Raw genomic sequence first — 7,567 nt, forward strand, 5'->3', positions numbered from 1 at the left:
ATAAGACGATGGGTAAATCAGCAACACTATAAGGCATATAATGATACCTGTTATGATAGAAATAACTCGTAAATTTGCGCACTCTCTGAACCATGCACTCCTATCCAAGAGACATGTGCACAGAGCTCATCGGTTATTATTTGTTCCATGGCGTTGCTGACAGCTTGCCTATAGTCTGCACCACCGAGCCTTGTGATCAAAGCAATGAATTGCTGGCGGAGTGCTTGATTTTGTCCGAGAGACTCGCTGAACTCCACGAGTGCCTGCCGTTCATTCAACGGTAACACAGGAAGCAAGTTCCGCTCGTCCTCAACCACACGGTCCCGCTCGTCTCGACGCGGATGCTGAAGAATGTGTGCAATCTGACGGCTCATAACCTCTAGGTTTTGGGCGCAGTGGGCGCAGCAGCTTCGAGCATGATGTGCTGGAGTATGAGGTTCTCTATGGACATTCTGATGGTGGTCACGAATTTCTGCTTCATCAGGACGTGGTGGGGAGTTGTTTCTCACACCACTACGACGATTATCAACAACAGCATTACGATCGCTCTTATCTCTCTCGCAATGTCCCTGCATTTGCCCATTAGCCAGTACTCTCGCCACAATTTGATCTTCATGTCCATTATGCAAAGGGCGATCCCTTTCGGACTCTGTATCAGAGGAATCTTCTGATTCTTGCTGGAGTAGAAGTTCAAGTTGTCGAGTCGGAACATTGTGGTTATCATTTCCGTTGATCAAATGACTGGAAGAGTCGTGTCGGCTGGTTCCGTCCAAAGAATCCGGAGTAGTCGCTGGGACTGTTTGGGAGAGGGAGATTATGCCAGATTGTTTTGATTGTTCAGACACAACTGCTTCAGTTGCTTTCTGTTGTTTTTTAAAAGAAGGCCTTCCTGAGATCATGGATGATGTTGAGGTAGTTGGTAATACTGGGGTATGCCGTCCGTCAGAGGTAACCGTTCGACTCGTTGATGTGACTGTATTTTGAGCTGATACATTCAATTGTCCAGATACAACTATTGCAGTTGGTTTTTGCCGTTTTTTGAAAGAAGGCCTTCCTGAGATCATGGATGAGGTTGAGGTAGTTGGTAATACTGGGGTATACCGTCCGTCAAAGGTAACTGTTCGACTCGTTGATGTGACTGTTGGAGGTGACACAATTGATGAGGCAGAGGAGGCAGGGACAGTTATCGAAGAAACACCTCCGCGTAGTGGATTCAGCTGATTTTCAATGTTTAGACCTGCACTCGGAGCTGATAGTGTCACGAATATAGGTTTGTTCGCAGGAACCATTGTAGATGAAAATGATTTCGGAATTGTACCAGTCGCTATCGCAGTCTCTACTTTCTAACTGGAGATAGAGTCGACAATTCTGCCATTCTGTTCATGACTTGGGCCAGGGGCAGGTCACCTTTTTTAATCAATGTTTTTATTATATGAAGGAAGTTTTCGAAGCAGAAAACACTGAATGAATCCAGAGGACCATGAATCAGAACATCTGATGCCAAGTGAAGTAGATTGTGAATATTAAAAACCATATGTTGATCACCGTATAACAATTTGACTGTCGTAACGAAATAATGTAATAATTCATGAGCATAAGCGTTCTTAGTTATGCACAGCTCTGGGTCGCAGAGGATGCGAATAGCGCAATGCAGGACCATGAAATTAATGTACATATTCCGAGGTAGAGTGATGCGAAGGAAGGCCGGACCAAGATAAAGTAGGAATAAACGGCATTCAGTTGGTTTCCAACTCGAGTAATCATGCAGATTCCTCGGTTTCCGTAAAAATTCTGTCGGCGTCGCAGCTGCCAAATTCACGTATAGTCCATTGATTGTATGATAAAATTGTTCCAGTTGTCTTAACCAATATGTCATGTATATTCCGAGAAGTCTTTTTACTACACCCAGCAATACCAAATGCATGTAATCGAGTGGCAACTGTTTAATCATATCAAAACCGTAACGCTCGAGGGGTGAGATATGTAAAAAATGGAGCAGGTAGATTTTTTCTGAAATTCTCATTAGTTCGTAATTCTGAGTCTAAATTGAGAAATAATCGGTAATTCGTGACTGGTTGGATGCATTTGCCACATCGACTGTTATGAGCTGGGAAGCAACTGATGAAATTTCGGGCAGGTGTATCTGCCAGGAAAGCCCTCATTCTCACAAAGTGTTGACGATCATTGAACACAAATCCAACAGTTGTCAAACGCATGTATTCTTCGAGGAATACGCTCAAGTACTGATCGGCAGAAGGTGGCTTGCCGGTGCCATGATAGGCAGCAATGAAAAATGGCTCAAGAACCGATGGTTTAACTAGGCGACCTAGAATGGGCCAAAGCTCACTTTCACTACTATCTGAAATATTTAATCCGTCTACATTTATGTCTAGATCAATGACTGTGGGTATAGTAGAAGGATCGACAAAGATCAATTTTTCGGTTATACTCTTTTGAAGGCCGTAGTATAGCGAATTTGCCCATGCCCATGTCCAATACCACATTCGATCTTGGGGTCTTGAGTAGTTTTTTCGCTGAAAGTGGTAAAGTAGTACTACCACTTCGGTACAAGCCATGCAATAACTCCGTAAGAGCATCATGAGGGATTTTACATCTCAGTGACCAGTTCCGCAGAAATTGTTTCAGATCGAATTTTGTATTTTGTCCACTATCGTTATGAAACACATTCGAGACCAATTCATAATTCAATCCACTTAAGTTGTGATTCAATGCATGTACCTCGTGATGCTCTTGAGGTACGGCATGTGTTCGATTTGAATTCTCCCTAAGGCAGAAGGGATCTGCGGTGTTGATTATTTCATTATGTTCAGGGGATGAAACTGGTTGAATGATATTGTGAGCGAGATTGTCGTCAAGAATTGGGTCATTGTCAACGCTTTCGGGTTTGTCATACTCAATAAAATCATGTTCAACCGGAACTTGGTCTAGATGCAAACTAATTAATGTGGAACGAAGACTGTTTGCTACCCGCCTTCGTTGTTGACGACGTGACAAACGTGAGAATTCTTTACGTGGCGGACGAAGCATCATATACTAATTTATATCTCTCCAATGGAAGTTTTTGAATTAAATCACTCGTTATTTTTTGAAATTATTCCCCAATCCAGCAGGAACACTCACTAGTTCAAATGATTCAAAGATTTTACCTGAGGACGTTGGATTTGTTTAACTCGCTAACCTTCGATTTGTTGCATCGATCCTGATAGCGGTGACTATAGAGCTGGAAAAATATCGAAGAAATTATTAGAACCCATATAATTCGTTAGAAAAAATATACGTACCTTTATGAAATAATCAGCATCGTTATGCGCATCCCAATATATTTACTAACGAATTTTTCCTTCAGACCGTTACTGTTCGAGGTAACTTTCATATCGTTTTCAGTACAAGCGAATAGAACGCAATATGCGTAGCGGTTGTTCATCGCTCGGTGGACCGACCTGGGCCGGCGACGCTCGCTACCCACCCAGATAGAAATTTTTGGGAGTGACTGAAAGACACCGTATAGATATCGTATGTATGTCCAATGTCCCTTTTTCCGTAACTATTTAGACAAAATCTGTTGAAGTTATCTGGATGTCAGCTTTTCAATAACTTTAACAGATTTTGTCTAAATAGTTACGGAAAAAGGAACATTGGACATACATACGATATCTAAACGGTATCACTTCAGTCACTCTCAAAAATTTACTTCTGGCATCTCAAATTAATCCACATAAGCCCTATGAGTTATCTGTTAGTGTACCAAAAAGTCAACCTCTGTCATCCAGTTGTTGACTGTCGAAAAACAGCATACAGAAATCTTCATTTCGTCTTCAAATCGTTACACGAATTTTTCCACATTTGGACGACTGTGAGCCAACTTGCATGCAGTCAAGTGATACTTCCAGTGGTATATCACTTGGAATTTTGAACATTGGATATTACGATCAAAAAGGTCATACATGAAAGACGGTGAGCGATTAGAATGATCGAACAGAAGAAACCAGCGAGAAAATTAGGAGGTTCAAGTAGTGTCTCTCGTTTAGGGGCTTTTAATCGTTTCCCATTTGCCTTCGGTTTGTCTCTGCTTGAAGGAACGCGCAGAGAACCTGCGGATTTCTTCAATAAAATCAGTAATGAATTAATGGAACACCAATCAAATTTCCTGGTGAATGCAGCAGGATTTTCTATTCAATTTTCGATTGAAAAAATAGCTATTTCTCAAATATATTGCACCAATGTTTTCGCTACGTGCTGGAGTCAATCATCTGTAATCGGAAACTTATTAATTTCTGAAAAAAAAAACGTTTGTTCAGGAAAAAATGTGGAAAAAATATATATTTAACAAGGAAAGGATACCTGGGTAAAGCCATTGGGAGAATAACTTTTCGTTGACTGTATTAGATATACTTCAGGTATCTATTAATGGATACATCATCAATTATCCAAATTGAATCGAAATGAGGATTACGTTTAGACATCTATGTTCCTGTCAATAAAAAGACATTTTAAAAATTGCTTCGGAGTTGTCAATTAGTCTACTGATTGATAATCGCAACTCGTCATCTGAGAAGAGTATTCGATGAGTCAACTCATTTGTGTCGGTTAGAGGATATGATAAATGTATCTCTTGCAGTCAACTGTTCAAGGGTTCTCGCACACAGCTACGGGATATTTATTAACAGATATATGGCAGTTATCTGTTAGATAACAATTATGTGGTAACATTATAAGTGTTGACTCTCCGAGAAATAGTTTCAGTCTCAAATATTCATGTCATCTATTAGTTGCCTTTTCGAAGGAAGCAAAGAGATGACAACAAAGCGCTATCTTCACGATGTACCGTGGACAAACCGTTCTATCTGGGGGAGGTACCCTACGCCGGAGTAGAGTAGAACTAAATCGAACATAACAGGGGGTAATTTGAAATATTTGTAGTAAAATGAATAAAAATGTCAAGAGGATAGTATTCATAAAAAGGTAATGGTCAATAGTATATCTAATATTTTATTAGTTTCTGACAAATATCCTTCCCCTTTGTCACATTGATTAATTTTTCTGCAAATATTTCAAATTGCCCCCCCTTATGTTCGATTTAGTTCTACTCTACTCCGGCGTAGGGTACCCCACTCCGGCGTAGAGCAACCTCAATCGAAAATGCTATGAAATAAAGCCGGTGAAAAATTTACGAAATGAAAAAATTACCATTTCTTGATTTGTTTTTGCTAAATTTCTTTGAATATCAATCCGATTCCGAAGAACTCTTTTCAGAAGGACCCTTTTTATAGAGCAAAATAATATCTACAAAGAATTTCTTGACAAGATTTTCACTGTATGGCAGAGTTGGGCGGGTAAATTACGTTGGTAAATTACACCGTTTTTTACCGACGTATAATTTACGTAAATTACCTCGACGGGTGTTTTACATTTTTTACATTCCTTCTAAAAGCTTGCAATTTTCGATTACTAGAGTGTTTTATATTATTCCGAGTGACGAAGACGCAGTATTGGACACATAAAAAATTGTATATTATGGCCCAAGGACAGATAAACTGCGAATTTTAATTTCACTTTGTTCGGTTAGAACGCGGTTCTCGGTACTTGAGGCATACAATATCATTTTATGTCCCTGGGACCGTAAAACCGCGATTCTAACATCGATTTCCTCGGTTAAATCGCGGTTTTCGGGCCCAGAGACATAAAATATTGTATGTCACACGGCGATAAAACTATTTCCTGACTCGTGTGATTAAAATCCTCGATTCGCGGCATTTTAAGAAACTCAAAAACATGAGCCTCATACCTCGTAAAGAGTAAATTTCACGAGGGTCAAACGTTGCAAAAGACCAATGTCACAAGTCATCTCCATTGTGAGGAAGTCAATCTCATTATCTATTGAGCTTTATTGGATTTTCCGCTTTATTATTTGGAGCCCGGGAAAAGCCCAGTTGGACCTGAAAAGAACCATTTTGTTCTGAAGAGTTCAAAACAGCTACCAAAGACAATTGAATTAGTTTTGTCATTTAAGAATGCTGAATTAAACAAGCTAATATCAAAACACAAGATGATGACGCAATGAATTCAATAGAGATCAATAAATAATGAGATTGACCCTTGTAAAATTCATCCCTTACACGGCATGACCCTTACGATGTGAGACCCTCGTGGTTTATCACCCTTGCGAGGTATAGTCTTCGCGAAGCTTCACGGTTTACGATAAAAGGTAACGTCGATTTTTTTTTCCATTTTTTACATTTATTACGTAAATTACGCGTTTATTACATGTCATGTAAAAAACTGCTGTCATCGACAGATGCCCAACGCTATTGTGTGGCTTTGATTGCAAGATATTTGGCAAAAAAAAAATAAAGACACGTCCACCCAAAGAGGATTGACTAAAGTAGAGGCTCAGATCTCGGGGTTGGACTGACCCCAAGCCAAAAGTAGTTCGACCCCAACGGAGGGATGCCGCCACGGTCGAATCTGACGGCTGGGCGAACTGCCTGTGCGGGTAACTCGACAGTAGCAGACCCGCTGTCACAGGGATGGTTTCGGAGGGGAATCTATATCCTCCTCGTCCTCAGCATGTTCTTAATGTTTTTCAGGTGATTAATTTGCTGGCTAATTATTATTAAGGAATGAAACATAGAGGGCGTGACGGAGGATTAAATTCACCATCAATCGATCCCCGTTGCATCCCTTAATCACTGTAACAAAAAAATACAAACTACGACAAAGTCATGGGCCAGTGAGAAAAATAATTTTCTACTCGGCGCACAGTGACTTTTCACCATACGCTCGCGAATTAAAAATTCACTTCTCCCCTCCTAATTGAGATTAAGGGATGAAAAAAGAGTAGTTCGATGGAGAATTAAATTCCCCACCAACTGACCCTCTTTCATCCCTTAATCTCTGTGAAAAATGGAAGAAACTGTCATGGAAATAACAGCGCAGTAAGAAAAATAATTGTTTTGCGGCGCACAGTGACTCCCGGTAATTAAAAATTCACTTCTCCCCTCCTAATTGAGATTAAGCCATGAAAAAAAAAGCGGTTCGACGGAGAATTAAATTCCCCATCAATTAACCCTCTTTCATCCCTTAATCTCTGTAACAAAAGAATAAAAACTGCCATGAAAGTCAGGGGCCAGTAAGAAAAATAATTGTTTTGCGGCGCACAGTGACTCCCGGTAATTAAAAATTCACCTCTCCCTTCCTAATTGAGATTAAGCCATGAAAAAAAAAGCGGGTCGACGGAGAATTAAATTCCCCATCAATTACCCCTCTTTCATCCCTTAATCTCTGTAACAAAAGAATAAAAACTGCCATGAAAGTCAGGGGCCAGTAAGAAAAATAATTTTTTCGCGGCGCACACTGACTATTCACCATTCGCCCGCGAATTAAAAATTCACTTCTCCCCTCCTAATTGAGATTTAGGGATGAAAAAAAGCAGGTCGACGGAGAATTAAATTTTTCGTTAATTGACCCTCTTTCATCCCTTAATCTTTGTAAAAAACAATTAAAAACTGCCATGAAAGTCAGGGGCCAGTAAGAAAAATAATTTTTT

Source organism: Diachasma alloeum, unplaced genomic scaffold (genome assembly GCF_001412515.2).
Source record: "Diachasma alloeum isolate Michigan unplaced genomic scaffold, Dall2.0 Dall_scaffold_00394, whole genome shotgun sequence".
NCBI classification, from domain to species: Eukaryota; Metazoa; Arthropoda; class Insecta; order Hymenoptera; family Braconidae; genus Diachasma; species Diachasma alloeum.